This window comes from Haliaeetus albicilla, chromosome 23, assembly GCF_947461875.1.
Source record: "Haliaeetus albicilla chromosome 23, bHalAlb1.1, whole genome shotgun sequence".
Classification (NCBI taxonomy): domain Eukaryota; kingdom Metazoa; phylum Chordata; class Aves; order Accipitriformes; family Accipitridae; genus Haliaeetus; species Haliaeetus albicilla.
In genome coordinates this window covers 8,836,116-8,852,139 of record NC_091505.1, presented here as the reverse complement: position 1 = coordinate 8,852,139, position 16,024 = coordinate 8,836,116, and the positions used below count along the sequence as shown (strand labels likewise).

Sequence of the window (16,024 nt, the reverse complement as noted above, 5' to 3'; positions counted from 1 at the left end):
GGTTCTACCCGCTGCCTCCCGGCTCCGGCTCCTCGCCCGGAGCTGGGCACGGTTGTTGTCGCGGGAAGGGGGGGAAGAAGCAACCCACCGTCCCCGGGAAGAGGGAGAATAATTACGGGGGAGGAAGAAAGAAAAAAAAAAAAAAAGAAAAAAAAAAGAAAAGGGGTCGTACGAGGAAGGAAGGCGCAAGTGTTATCCCGGTGACTCATGGTACGGGATGACTAATCCCGCCAAAGCGCGGCTCGTGCCGGGCACGGAATCGGTGCCGAACGCCTCACGGGGAAAGCGGCCGGCCTGTGGGGGACCCGCCGGGGCGGCCTCGCCGGGGCCTGCTGCCTGCCGGGGCCTGCTGCCTGCCGGGCCGTGCCTCGCTCCCCTCCGCGGGGCACCGCGGCGAGAGCGGAAGAACGGCCGGGGCGAGTCGAGCCCACCAAGCCGGTGCCGGTACGGCGCGAAGCGACGGCGGTGACCTACTTTCCGCCGGCTCGACCTGCCCTGCCCCGGCCGGGGCTCCGCTCCGCTCCGCGCCCCGCTCCCGCCTATTCCCCCCCCCTCCCGCCGCGGTGCCGGGGCTCCCGCCTCGCCTCACAGCGCCGCTCGGGGGGCGGGGCCGGGAAAAAGCATGCGGGCGGGCCCGCCGTCGGCGCGCGCGGGGGGTTGCCGCCGGCCCGCCGCTGCCGGTGGCGGCGGAGGAGGGGACGGGAGGGGGGGTGGAGGAGGAGGAGGAGGAGGAGGAGGAGGAGGAGCAGCGCGCCTGTGCAGTGCCGGGAGGACGGGCTCAGCCCGCCGCCGCGTTACACAACCGGGCCGCCGCAGCTAGGCGAGTTTCACAAGTCCCGCCGCAGCCCGCCGGTAGCCCGCACCCCAACCTTACGCCCACCCCCCTTCCGTTACCGCCCTGCCCGCCCTCATGCCATGTCTCCTCCCGGCAGCGGGACCCCCGGGCGGGCGGTAACCCCTGGTACCGGGGGGGAACCGAGCCGGGGCTGGGCATGGCACTGAGAGCGGCTCCGGGACGCGCGTCCTCCTAGACGGTACGTACGTCCCTGCGGGCCCCGGTGGGGTGCGGGGGTGCGGGGGGACGGGGAAGGACGGGGGGGGGGGGTGTCCCGGGGAGAGCCCCCGCTGCTTCGCCCTGCCCTCGTCCAACACCTCCGGGACGGTCCCGGTTAAGTTTCGGAGAGGAAAATTTACAGCCGCAACTTAAGTCGTTTGATCCCCCCCCCCAAAAAAAAAAAAAAAATATTTAAAAAATCGGTGTATCGGCAGGACGGGCACCGGAGTGCAGCGCAGGTTGCTCGGTGGGGTCTCCGTCGTCGAGGTGAGGAAGGGTCTCCGGGTGCCGCAGCTCCCGGGCGGGGATGCCGGAGCATCCGTGACAGGCGGCCGGGCACCCCGCTCCCCCCCCCGCCGCTCCGCCGGTGCCCGCCGAGCCCCGGGACCGGGCAGGGGAGCGGAGAGCTGCGGGGTGCCCGGGGGGGGGGGGACACCGGTTCGCTGGAGGCTAAAAACGGGCCTGATGGCAGTTTTCGCGTTCTGCCTTGAAGTTCTGTCGCTGCGGGGATGCGTTTGGCTGAAAAACACGGGGGGGGATGAAGCCTCCGGAGCGAGCCTTGCGCCTAAGGATACCATCGAAAATCCAGGTTGAAAAGTTACTCCTCCCATTTGATTTTACAGACTGTTTACATTATAAGCGGGGAATTAGGAAGGCTTTGAAAGTCCCTCGCGTGTTTCAGCTGGGGATTTGTGAATGACAGCTCCGAGCCTCGCTCCTTAAAGGCAGAAATTGCGAACCGGTGGCTCCGGGTAGCTTGTACTGGGAGCACAGTCCAAAGCTGAGCCCTGCGTGATTCATAAACGAGGTGTCACGGGCACTTTAGAGAGCGCTTGTCCTTTGTCAAATGCCACCGTCCCCGAAGGCAGGAGGCTCCTGAGCCGTCCGTGGAGCAGGTTCCTTCCTTGGTGGGTTTTGGAGAAGTCCAGCACAGCGGTCCCTTTTTGGGGCAGAACCGGCACCCAAGTGCCAACTAGCCCCGATCCCTGAACGAAGTTGCCTTCTTCAGCAGGGGAGCAGCCCTGGAGATAACGTACCTGAACCCAAAGCTGTTAAAATGTCCCATGCTTTGCCCGCCTGCGAGGGTGCAGCATAGCGTTGCATAAAAAGGCAGGGTTATTTATTAGCCTAAGTTTATTTTGTCGCGTGCGGTGAAAGCGGCGGTGCTGATTTAGCTAACAGGATGAGGCGTTCTGGTGTATAGATGGGAAAATGTCAGGAGTCGCTTCATTTTTAGGCAGAATGGCGGTGCTCCCCTGTCCTCATTTTGCTGGATCGCTGCTCGCTAATCCCTAGTCCTGGAAATGGGAACTTGCCTTAAAGAGGCAGCTCTTTGTGGTTTTGATACGAAGGCTGTACAGTCCTCGCAGGTCCTACAAGTGCTGTGTGAAGCAGCAGATAATTTCAGGAGTATGCGGTCTGAACCCCTTGTACCACACATACTCCGACATGTGCCGTTTTGGTTAGGCATTTGTGTAATTTTTATAAACTTCCTCGGCTGCAGTGCCTCACCATAGTTACCCAGGCAGAAAAGTACATTTGGATTTTTAGTTTTCTAGAAACTGTATTTAAACAAAAAAAGATAATTTTCCTGTAATGCGCTGATCGGAGTAAACCAGTGGGTCAGTGATGCATCGCGGAGGAACAGAGCACCCTGTGCACTGATGTGCCGTAAGGACAGCACACGGGGCTCTGGCTGACGAAGTTCTGACAAGTGCAGTGAGCACTAATGAGGAGAGGAGGCTCAGGGGTTAAGCCAAAAGTGGAAGTTTGCGTGGAAGGGAGGCATCTGTATCTCTTGGGCTAGTGCTTACTACTGATTCTTTAGAATTTTTCTGGAAGATGTAATAGAAAAAATGCAAATGGCTTTAGGAGCGGTTGCTTACTGCTCAATTATTCTGTTCGTTGAGAGCTGTGGGTTAGAGTTACTTGATCTAGAGGAAAAAGTAAAATTAGTTTGAAATTTTTTTGATAAACTGCAAACTTCCATGAAATTTGGCAGTCAGGTATGTGATGGTTCCTGGGTTTTAGCCACTCAGACTATGTCTGTATTAAATTATTTCCCTGGTTTAAGACACCCATCAAGTACTCAAAAATAGCTCAGGGTTAAAAATGAAAATTAGCAAATGAGTAGTTCATAATTAAAGTCTCATGGTGTTGGAAGCAGCGTTACATTTCAGAGATACCGATGTCGAATCCAACTTCTGCTCATTAGTAGTATCAAAAAATTGGTAGGATGTCTTTACAGTTTGGAGCTAGGGCTTGTCTACGCACAGAAGTTGCATTGTTTTGCCTTAAATTACGCAATCTCCCAAGATTCACATGTAATGGTAGAAAGGTTTTGATGCCAACATAGCTCATTCTTTCAAGACTGGGGGAATAAGCTATGTGCCTATACCAGAACAACTGAATCCAGGCTTGTGCTGGAACAGTTACGGATTAATATGGAGTAATATGGCTTTAACCAAGATAGTAAAACCTATAAAACCCAAAATAGGATGGACCGGTCTTTGCTGGTATTATGAAAATGATACACCTCTGTATCGCTTCAGTTCCAAATCTCTGTTAAGGAAGTCAGGCAGGTACAAAACCTGTATTTATTTGTTACGGCTTGGATGACACCCTTCTTTCACGCGAATCTCTGTTCTCCTAAGGCCACGCTCTGCTCGATGTGCCCCACGTCGTCCCGGCTGCAGCTCTGCCGTGTCTGTCCCGTTCTGCTGCCCAGGCTGAGGCCGTTTCTCTTTTTTTCCTTACTTCGCCGCCGCTTTTGGCGCACGCGGGGCTTTGTAGCACAGCGCCGCTTCTTGCCCTGCGGCCTGTGTGCCGAGCGAATGGTACCCCTGTGCAGGAGCCCTATAAAAGCCTCTTTTTTCTTACTCCGGTCTCACTTGAGCCCCGGTTTTACACGAGGTGGTGGTGAGGCCTCGACAAGCACTTTGTACGCAGCTGGGCTTGTTGGCCGCACATCTGCTCGGCCTCAGAAGCACCAGATTCAGTCAAACCGCAGAGGTGTGCGTACAGTTAATGAGAGACTTTGACCTACTTCATATTCCATTATTGGCTTTGGCCTTGTCTACATGGGGAGATTACACCAATTTAATTTAAGTCTGTTTTTTAAAGTGATTTGATTAACCTGATGTGACCTCACATAAGGACATTCTTATTTTGGTTCGAATGAACTTATTTGGGTTCAGCCAAAACCTGCACTTAGTCAATTTACACAGAATCGAAATTAGCCATGCCTAAACTGAAAGGAGAACTGATGTCTCTAAATAATGACACAACTTTCTCATGAAAGCAGAACCTTCTGTAGAATCTGGAACAGAGTGTAATTACTAACAAATCTGCAGGAGACTGAAAGCTATTCATAGCAAAGTTAAAAAAACCAAAAAAACCCAAGAAAATAAGCAAAACTTAAATATCTTGGTGAGACAGATGAAGCAGTGCCAATAATCCCAGTCCTGGAATACTGACAGCAGTGGCACAAGGCTTCCATGGCTTGCAGCCAGGCTGTCCCATGGCTCTTCAGCTGCGTAAGAGGGGAAGCATTTGCGTCCTGTACACGGAGTCCCTATACAGTCAAAAAAATAAAAAAGCAACGTAGGGAACTATAGGCCTGCTGGTTTGAATGCAATAGTACACAGTGTCTCGTGACGTATTTTGTCGGAAAGAATAATTAGACGTGGAAATAATGAGGAAGCAGGCTAAATTGCAACAAGATTTTATCAAAGATGGATTGTGCTAGACTAATCTAACATCTTTTTTGTATAAGAGGTTATTTAGGTGGGGTAAGGCAGGAATGTAATTTATCTAAACCCAAGCATTTGATACCATGCCCCACAGGACGTTGCTTAAAATGAAGATGGTGGTTCAGTACGAGAATTGCAAGGTGGAAGAGGAGCTGGCTGAGGAAAAGACACAACAGTTGCATGCACATAAAGTTGTCTGAATGGGGAGAGGTATTGAAAGAAAGTCATCAGGATGGAGAGAGAGGAGTGCCGTTGCTCCCAGGGGACCAGGCTTGCGCCTGTTGACTGGAGCTGCTCTGACCTGTGGGGAGGGTCTGGGTGTGCGCCCAGGAGCCGTGCGGGATGACACCGAGTTGGGAGGTTTGTCAATACGGAGGAGGATCAGATTATCATATGAAAGGAATTTAGATGACTTTGTTGATCGGAGCGATAGAAATAAAATGACATTTAATAGTGTTGAGTGCAAAGTCATGCAAAGTTTTAAGCGTGGAGACCGGTAACGAGAATTTCCAGTGTGAAACAGGAGCTCGTCAGCTGTCCGTGACAGAAGGGAGAGATGTGGATGCACTGGCTGGTCAGGAGATACCTGCGAGCAAGCAGTGAGATGACAGCTGTGAAGGAGACCTATGACATCCTTGGATATCAAAGGAAAATAGTATGAGAGATTCAGGGAAGTGTGATACTATCATTGTACAAATCATCACACAGAGCGTCGGTACAAGAGCTTTCCGTTGCTCATGGAGTAGCCCATTGGGATTTTGCATAGCTCTGGACACACTGGTCAAGAAAACTTTAAATTACAGTAGTAGGAGGGCTGGAGATGTGGTTATACAAATGGACCGTCTGTTGCATGAAGTGAGGTTAAAGACTGTAATTTGTTTAGCTTTGGCGAGTTGAACAAATGAAGGGACAGGCTGCAATATGTCTTTTTACACACAGTTGGGACTAAATAGCAAGAAGGCAGAAAAACTAAGTCAAAAGATACCATCCGCACAAGATCAGATTGTCTAAGTTGGTCGTGAATAAATTTGGATGGGAAATTAGAAGAAAGCTTCTAGCTACCTAAGCATTGAAGTTGTGTAATAGTTTTTCAATTAGGGTAGTTTTGAGATAGATCTTGATAATCTTATGAAAGAGATTATACAATTAAATTAGAGAGTTCCTGGAGATAGGAAATTAAGTTTGCAGAGTTTGTCCTTTGGTCTCCAGAATAGTCCTATTTTTAATGTAAGGTTGAAAGGAGAATGGACCTGGTTTTGTTTGCACTATTAACCCCACGCATCAAGGCTTCTGCTGTTTTCTTGGGAGCCAAGGCAAGAATGAACTTTCCCTGTTGCTGCAGATTTTAATCTTTTTTTCCCCCATATTTGCCTTCCTCTCACCACTAGACCTTGCAAATGTGCAGTGCAGAGACTCCTCGTAGCATTAGACGGGCACAGTTGCCTGCAGTTTTTTCTGGCACGCTCCCTGGTTTAACCTGTTCATCAGATTTTGGGCCAGAGAGGCGTTTTTCCTTCAGGTTGTGTTGCCAGTAACCATATAGTACTTCATGGTATATTTTCTGGGATCTGTTGCTAGCGTTGTTTAATGGGCTTTGTGTGGATACAAGGACGTGCAGTACTGGCAGTGATCTTCACCTGCCCTTTTCTGTGTCACAACACAGTTTAATCTTTTGTGCTTCCGATGTCTATCATAATTTTGTTGTAAGATGCGAGGATGTGTTCTGGGGCTCCTGGTGCATCTCGGCAGGCTGAAGAGATGTTGTGAAGTAGCCATTAGTAGTGTTGTTTTCCCAGACTGGAGTGCTGGGGTTGGTGTTCCCTTTCTACCTGATATTCCTAAAATAAGTTGCAAAGCTGGACTTAAAATCAGCTCTGCTTTTGTACTGATCGGAGCAAAATTCTTTAAATTGTGCAGGATAACCTCTAGAAGACAGAAGCAATTGCTGACCATCAGCGATGGATTAGTAATTTAAAAAATACCGTTCTGTTATAGGAAAGTTGAATGTATAATGTGCATCTTATTACAAGAAAGAGAAAAGTAAAGAAAAAAAAAAATGACAGAAAGCAAGCAGGCAAGCAAGAAGGAAAACAGCTTGACGTAGCCTGAAGCAGAGATCACATACCTGCTAAACTGCCTGTAAAGAGAAATTGAAATATGGAGAAATGACAGTGCAGACGAGGATAATATTGAGATGGTAGAAGAGGAAGTGTGTTAACCAAACTCCACGGAGCTGTTGAAATGTGTTGAATCATCTGACTGTGACTTGTATTCTTAGGCAAACACAATTGTACAATTGATTAATTTGTCGACATTTCTTTAGTGCATAACACTATGGCAACCAAGAGGCTCGCTAAACACTGTCACAGAGAAGACTGTAAAATATATCTTCCCTTAGGAGGGAGGGAGGGAGGCAGAGCAAGACCGTGGAGCCCTAACTTTGGAGGGCTGATAACACACACGCGCAGAAACGGTTGCACGGGTGAGCAGTTGGAAACGGCCTCCCGTTGATGGTGGTGGACGATGAGCGTAGGGTGGTTTGCCGGTGATGCGCGTGTTCTGGCTGTGATTGAAGAGGCGACACTGGCTGACAACGGCCGGGAAGGCGAGTGCTACCTGACTTTGCGGAGCGGGTGGGCTGGGGACAGCTGTGCCACCCTCCGACTGGGTCCCTAGCACCCCAGGGGTCCCGAGCAGGCAGGGAGAGCGAAGGGCTCGGTCTTCCCTGAGCGTCACCCTCCGTCGGCTCGCGGGGATCTCGGTCCTCCAGGGCTGCTTCTCAAGGACCTGTCGCGTGAAATAGGAGCGCGGCGTACCCCGGCTAGCTGCCTTGTACCTGCGGTTGCCACCTGCGGTTGCCACCTGCGCCGCTCCCTGCGCCCTGGCTCTGGGCAGGGATTTGGGCAAGCCCCTCGGTTCCCGACGGCGGTGTCACGGCTCGGCAGACGCGTACGGTGGGTCTCTGCCAACCTCAGCGTTCCCCCTCGCCCCCAGGTGATGGGTAAGTCAGTGTGAGGTGCTTCGTTGAATGCCAGCTATAGGCAGATTGATTAATTGATTGACTAACAGATAAACGCAAAGATAGTCATAGGTGTGTTTATTCTTGTTTACAAACTGCCCAAGCTTAGGCAAGGTTTTCGGGTATGTAGCAATGGCAGGAATCATATCCATAAAAATGCTAATCTCCTCTCTTGCTTCACCTGTTCAGCCCACAAACACACGCATACACACATGCTTAAAAGAAATTAATAAGCTTGGTTTGTTCTCTTCTGGCCTCAGCCTACTTTAATCTTGTTTTAACTCACAGCACAGTGCGGCACATTGCTTCAGGACAGTAAAGTTTTGACCGTAAGCAACATAGGAAGTAAACCATTTTTTGGAGAAACAAATGAACAATAGATGAGCTGCTAATAGCTCCCGTTGCCATTAATTATTTTGCATAGACGTGGCAGCGTTATCGAAAGATTCTCAAGCAAATGCAGAGGCTTTATCTGAAGGGGATGAGATGAACCCTTTGCCCTGATGAAGGCAAAGGTTGAACTTCCATCAGCTTCTGTGCGGTGAGGACCTCTCCCGGAGTATCAGCCGAAGAGAAAAATAAATGTCCTTGGGAGTCAGCCCCTGCGGTTAGGCCGTTTAAGGCTTTGCTGCGCAAACTGCAAGTAGGTTTTTATGCATAGAGGAGGATGCTGTGTGTTTGGTCCACTGTTGGCTTGCCGCAGCAAACACAGCAATTAGAGAGGCTGTAATAGCTGGGGAGGGTTACGCCCCTTGCTGAGGAAGTTTGGCCATAAACCTGTTTGTCCTGTCTTTGAGTGCAATGTACACTGGCACGATTTACAGTAAACTAAAAATATTCACTCTGATCAAACTGTTTCCGATCAAGTTTTATGAAGTGTTGTATTAAGTGTGTGTGTCAAGTGAGTCATGTGCGGCAAAAAGGCGGGACTTTGGTTGACTCCGCTCCTGGTGTGTATATTAAAGATGAATATCAATGGTTTGCTTTTTCTCTCAAATGGAATAATTGGAATGGCTTCATTTTGGGGCAGGCTTTTAATGGAAGGGTCAGAGCAGGAAGCATTAATAAACTCTTGATGCTAATCTTAACACCTACATTTTCTATTTAATCTTGCTTATTGCAGAGGACTCAGCCTTGTCATTAGTGAAGACAATGTGTCAACATAGAAAAAGTGAGTTGCTTTATTTTCTTCCCATCATAAGCTCCGGGGTTAGCCTCCCACATGGCAGTGGTGATGTGGAGTTGTGTAATTGCAGAGGGAGTATACATTGGTCCTTGGGTGCCAGTCCTGGGACAGACAATTCTCATTGTTCATTCTGCTGGAGCACGGACTTCTGTGAAGCTAAATCACTTTCTTATCTGGGGCACCTTCACATCTCTTGGGACTTAGCTCTTCAACTACAAGACCTCCTGGTATCTGTGTCTCACCGAGCCCAGAGCAGAAGTCTGTTATTTGGGGAAATTTGCGCAACTTGGGAACCCTTGCTAAAAATTTTGTTACATGGGAAAATTGTCTACCACTCCGTTTTTCTACTTTCTGGAAATAATTCAGAGTTTGGAAGGAGAGGGTCCCAGAAGAACGTTGTTAGAGCAGGAGAGTGTATATGATTCTGCAACAGTCCTGGTATACTGTCTGGATAGGGCAAAGATCCACTGCCTAAAATGGGAGAAGAATAAATGCAATGGACTAAAGTTGGCCCTAAACCATTTGGAAAAAAGAAATGAGGCTGAATCAGAACTTCGTCTTATCCAGGGCACATGTCTGGAATCTGGAGCTGAATTCCTTATCTTGGCTATGTTCATAGTTAAAAAGGCAACTAATAGAGCTATCAAGATCTAGAGCGTTAGACTGCTTAGTTTGTTGTTAGTAGGCTGTTGTGACTAGAGTAGAATCTCTGTTTTCACTTGAGGGATGGAAAAAAGACTAACGCAAAGAAGAAGAACTTCTGTGTTTTGATTTTTTTTTTGAAGGAAAGCAGATGAATACTAATAAGTGATCCAGCTGGAATAGCATCTTTCTTAAAAATTGTCCTTAGAGATAGTGTATTAACGTGAATTTGATTGCACGGTAGGTAAAATTTTATAAATATAAATCATCATCTTACTTCAAAAGCTGCAGTGGCGAGGAAACTATTCTGGGATTTTCTAATACAGTCCAGTTTGAATTGTTTGAATAAGAAGAGATACCGGTGAATAAATCAGATAATGAGCTGCTTTACATAGAAGGCATAATGCCTATTTATGATGTATAGAAGTCCTAAGAGAGATGAATTGTCAGTTTAATCTTCTTTGGATTGTGTTTGAAATCTACTTTTATGAGGCATTCCTGACTGTTCCAGAGATTACTGTTCAGACACTTCTGTAGACTTCATTTATATTTGATTTACAGCTCTACAAGGTCCTTTGCAGGCAAATGTTCATTTTCTTCAGTTGTTTTTATTTGGTTCCTTAACCTTGAAGTAAAATTTGCAGTGATTGTAGGTGTTGCCAAGAGTTTTCTTCTGACCTAGTTGCTCTTGTCAGAACTTAAGCAGCACTGTTATCTCAAGGATGCACCTTACCAGAAGAAGCAGTAATACCGATCATCTCCTTCACCATTGGCATCCTTGACACAACGTTGCAGAGCTTTGCATTTGACCTGAGAGGGACAAAGATCTCTCTCTTGCTCTGTGCAGAAATGAAGAGTATGGAGTTTGGAGCCATTGCAGTAAACACTTATTTTTCCCGCTTTTTTGTAAGTTCTTGTGATAAGTTTCCTGTGGAAAAGAGGATTGCTGGATGAATTAAATCAGATTAAGTAAACATTGGATTTCTCTCTCTGTTTCTAACAGTGCGTTGGCACTGACTGTTTACCTGTAAACCAGCTATTTTTGGAGCAAAAATATGGAATTTATTTTTGTCTCTTTCCTGACATGAACGTCATGCTTTATTAGGGAATCATCTCAATCAGCTTTACTAGCAGTTGATTTTCCTCCCGGCCTTGCAACAATTGCAGCAGCAGCTTCAATCAGAGAGCCCTGATGGGGAATCGTTGCTGGAAGGATGACATGCAATGCTGGAGTCCAGCGGAGCAGGATTGCTGCTCTGCATAGAGGAAGTAAACATCTGTGAGATATTAAAAACTTTCGACGGGGGTAGCAAGACAGTTCTCAAGATAATTCCTCGTCGAGCTCTGCTCTAATTTCTGTCTCCTGCCAGGCTTCCTAAGCACTAGGTCATAAGGTTAGAGAAAATTGTGGGCCGGTTGTGTCATCCTTCACCTGTAGATACAGAACTTCCCAACTGCAGTCAATCGCCATCAGACCCGGGTGGCCTGTCGTCACCCTCCTATTAAGGATGAGTGTTTCCAAAGCGTTAACATTCATGTCAGGTCTAGATACGGATCAGCACAGGCTTAAATCATTGTCAGGAACAGATGTGAGATACCTAATCAGTTATTTCCTAAGGAAAATGAGTTTGATTGCATGAATAGTTGTAAATATTTCATTCAGCGATTCAGCCACTACAGCAATGGTAAACAAGCTTCTGAGGCTGAAGAGGGGCATTTTGTGGCACCGTATTTGATTTCTTATTCATTTAAACTTCAGTGCAGAAGAAAGCAGCTTAGGTACTTCAGATTACTTTTCGTGACAGCACTGGTCATAACCAGGGGCTCACTTTGAAGAGAGCCAAACATGCTTAACCCTAATAAACACGACCAGCTTCATCCTGATTTACAACGTGCAGCGTTTGTCCACAGGATGAGCACAAAGCCGCAGGTTTTGCCACTGGGACGTGATCATGGCACAGCAATTAATTTCGGCTTCGTTAGGAAGATGACAGCCTGAGCACCAAAACGTCCATCCTCTGCCTCGGTTTTGCACCTGCCCACCCGATGCCAAGCTTTGGTGGTGAGCGTGGTCCTGGGCTGGGAGTTGGGCCAGGACTAGGTGCGCTGTGCCCCTCTCGTGCAATTGCTCCACGATAACTGTGCTGGCTCTCTGAAGTGTTGGCTATACATAAGCAATAATTAAGGACACGGCTTTAATGTCTTGTTTGTTTTGCAATTCTCACTTGTTGAAAACAAAACTGAATTAAATTGGAAGGAACTTTAGTGGTAAATCAGGATGGGTGTAACACTAATTTCAGTGAAGTAGATGATAGGAATTTTACTGCTGACCTTTTGCAGAAGGGCTGGTGAGAGGAAAAAAAAGGAAGAAGTTAGCTTTTCTCTCTGCCTAATCGAATGTTTTCCCTACTTGAGTTTTGGCTAAACTATTGTATAGTTTGGTTGTGATTTTTAGAAGACGCACAAAAGCAGTGCATGAAAGAAGGAGGTTGGGAGTACAGATGATATTTGCCTCTCGAACACGGTGTGAAATTCTGAGGAAACTGGGACTGCCAGCTAAAGGTCATGGGCATTTTTAACTTCTGCTGCTGGCTTCATGCTACCACGTAGATGTTTGTCAGGGGTCTTGCTGGCCTTGGTGGTATTACGTAGTCAGATTATCACAGAAACAAGCTCCCCTTTTACCCATGTGTTTTTTAAGCTTGTACATTACAGTACGATTCTTTCCATCAGCTGGTTTTGATGTGTATTTTCTCGGCCAGCCTAATTCTGTTGTGTTAAATACAGTATGGACGTTGTTAGTATATGGATATACAGTTTAAGGTGCTTTACTCAGGAAAGCCCTAGGTAATAAGTTCATGTTTATCCTAATTCTGGAAAGCACAAATAAACCCCACTATTTCCACCCAAGAATTACACAGATGGTTAAAAAAAGAGGCATGTGCCAATGGATCTGGCTAAATGAAGGGCCAAGCTTTTCGATGCTCTTTTCGCTCTTTCCCAGGTGAGATGAGATCTCACACTGCAGCCTTTTCAGCTGGCCTGGTCTCCTGAAAACCAGGGACCACAGATATCTGTAGGTACTGATCCGCCGTCCTTGTCAGCCACACCTACACAGCCAGGATTGCTCAGCGATGGCCGTATCCATCACTGCTGCCATTAACTTACTTAGTAGAGGGGAGTTATTCTTTGAGAGAGATGGACTCATGTATTTAATTTACTGGTTGTATTGGAGTCTTGATTTTGGCTCATACTGGGAGGATTCTTAGTACTGGACCATTGCAGATGTGAAATAAAGCATATTTTAAAATGTTCTGCATGCTTGCGCAACTGTAACCCATAGACAACATTTAGATGTCCAGAAAAACCTGTATGCCCTTAATTTCAGGGATGCCCATCCTTGCGGGACACGTCTCTGTCCCACGTCTCCCCTCCGTTGTCGGTGAGAAATCCCCGCCTGCCCGTGCTGCAGCGGGCGATGGGGGACCGTGCGCTCCGCACCACTGGCCCGAGCGGCTCAAGAGACCAGAGCCTCTCTGAGGGCATGACAGCAGAAACGTTGCTGTTTGATCCGTTCCCTTTCCCCCAAGTATCTGTGTTTACGCAAATCTTTTTTTACATGAACATTATCTGGGAGGGACACATCTTTTCTGGTCTTAAATAGTTAAAAAAAACCCCAACCACCAAGAGAATCCCTAAAGCAAAGTGGACATTCAGTTGTGCTGAGTCATATTTTGTTATTATGGCTGATTATCCAGCCAGCCATGCAAATAAACTGCAAGGGGAAAAAAGGATGCGTGTGAATATCTTATCTACGACAGAATGAGGCCTTGGGTCTTTGTACACAATAAGTGTAACAATAATGACCTAGTATGAAAGTGTTCTAGTGACTGACATATTTGCAGTCTAAAAAAGATAACAAAGTAATGAGAGAGAGAGAGAGAGATCTGTGGGTGTTTATCTTCTCTTTTCTTCTTTCTGAAGGAAAGTTTTGCTTTCTTATTATATTTCTAGTGCATATCAGCGGTACCGTGCAGAATGATGAATATGATTACAGTTAATTGTTTAAATATTCTTTTATTCCTGAAGCTTTCAAAACAAATAAGCATCTTTTGAGGAGCTAGTTGAGAAGTGATGTGGGCAAGATAGTGCAAAAGAGAATATTGGATGTGAAGTTAAAAGTGCCTCAGAGAAGAAAAAGAGAAGTGGGGGGGGGGCATGTTTTAAGGAGGAAAGCAAGCCAGTTATATTATTAACAATACCAGTAACATAAGTGGCAGCAATTCTTCTTGAAAAAAAATATGTAAGCTTCAATAGTTCAAATCCATCCTTGGTGTAACAGCGATGGAATTATACTTGGATCACCGTCTCCGGTGCATAAGTCTTCTAGGGTTACTTAATGCAAATACTACCAGTGAGCATGACTTTGTCCAAAATGCATTTGCTGACTATATTTATCATCTGTCTTCTTCACAGTAAACAAGAGGAGACATCTGTGGAGAAGGTCTGGTAGCCACAGAAAATATTTTGCATCATAGTGTCTAACTGGTGCCATTATGAGCTATTCTCAGCTCAAAGAGCTGGTTTTTAGGGCAGCCGAAACACAAATGTATATTTGGTGTTTGGGACCCTTTGCAGACATATTACATATTTGTAATGCAGGAAGTAAAACACTGGGTGGAAAAGTGCCACTTCAAGACAACTGTGAGTGATTTTGGAAATTCTGAGTAATGAGATGAGTTTTCTCACAATAATGCTCAAGTCTAGCCCTTAATCATACACTTGAAACAAGTGGGCTCAGACCTTATGAAAGGTGTTTACTTATTCAGCTTTAAGGCACAGGCCAAGAAATAACTTGATCGGATTAGCCGAGTTTGAATAGGAACAGCAGCAAATAGAATCAAATGAGTGTGAACGATGCTGCTGTGCTCTCTATTAGAAAAATATCTGCCAGCTGCCGTTGTGGAGTATAATCCTGCAAGATGCTGACACCTCCGCTTTCCATTGCCCGAGGGAGCTGGACCGGGGCACTTCAGGCGTGCGGCTCCCATTACTCACCTTAGTCAAACAATGGTTTTTCTCTGAAATCCTTCTTTACCTTGTTATAGAAAGGCTGATTCTTTTCTACCTCCTCTTTCTTGAAAGGCTCTTGATGCTTACAGGGACTGGGTGCGTTGCTGGTTATTCTCAGCTGCAAGATTACAGAGATGGCAGCGGTAAGGTCAGTGGGGCATGAACACGGCTCAGCTGGAGAGCAGATGTGAGCAGATCATTTAAGGAAAGCAGCTGAAATTCTCGGAGCCAAATGAGGATAAGACAAATTTTGAAATGTAAGGGCTTTGTTTAAATTCCTTTTGACTTATGTGCACATTATACCTGGAATGCTCCAGAATTAAACACACCAAGAGGGTAAAGAAGTTTCTTATGCTTGAACTTGGACGCGTGAAGCCAAAGATGTAAAATGAGGTCAGTTAGCTCAGCTGCAATGAATCCTTTGATATTCATTTAATGGATAAGTAGATAAAACTCTAAGTAAGCTTGCATGGGAGACTTTGAATTTTAACTGCTAAAGCTCTTTATAATTTTCTCACAGGTCTTTTACATAGCCTGAACATTAGGAAGTATTTCTTTACTGGGAGGGTGGTCAAACACTGGGACTGGCTTCTTAGAGAGGTGGTCGATGCCCCAAGCCTGTCAGTGTTTAAGAGGCATTTGGACAATGCCCTTAATGACATACTTTAACTTTTGGTCAGCCCTGAAGTGGTCAGGCAGTTGGACTAGATGATGATTGTAGGTCCCTTCCAACTGAAATATTCTATTCTATTCTATTCTATTCTATTCGGCAGTTTAACTGTTCACAGAGCTAGTGCTGTTCCACTTCTGCTGCGATACCACTGCAGGTCTCCACAATCCATTTTCTCATTTCTTCTGTCTCTGAACCAGAGGTGAGATGTGGTCTGGCTCTGGGAAATTCATCCTTCTGGCAGTCTTTGGGTTTGAGATTTGGGCTGAAGTCAAGAAGTTGAACTCTGGATCAGGAGCTGAATTCTCCTCTGGTATAGGGAGGCTTTCAGTCTGGTTCAGACCTATCTCTAATCCTTTTCTCATACTATTTCCTCTTTTTGAATAGCTTCCTTATGTATTGAGTTCCAGAAATTCCAGGCTGGTGATACACATGGGAAACAGATTGCAACAAAGAGCAGACTGAATTACTCAGGTCTAGGATTACTGAGGCAGAATATTTTTTCTTCATGTTGTTTGAAAAGGGAGAAGAATCTTCCTTTTTTTATTTATAGGAAGAAGTTTGAGATCAAGTGACTCTGAGCTGCCCTTTCATTGGTCAGTCAGTGATCACTTGAGGAAAAAATAAC

At 46.4% G+C, this 16,024-nt stretch overlaps 1 protein-coding gene across 4 annotated transcripts in view; it reads left to right on the top strand.

Moving 5' to 3' along the window:
• Nucleotides 1-16,024, top strand: part of PASD1 (PAS domain containing repressor 1) — a 107,350-nt gene that overhangs the window by 53,451 nt on the left and 37,875 nt on the right. The window contains exon 1 of one of the 4 annotated variants that reach the window (XM_069811119.1): nucleotides 733-1,034. The exons of the other annotated variants lie outside the window; for them this stretch is intronic. The gene's annotated coding sequence lies outside the window, so the exon portion shown is untranslated. Of the gene's footprint in view, nucleotides 1-732; nucleotides 1,035-16,024 lie in introns of those variants that run through there. 4 annotated transcript variants of the gene reach the window in all.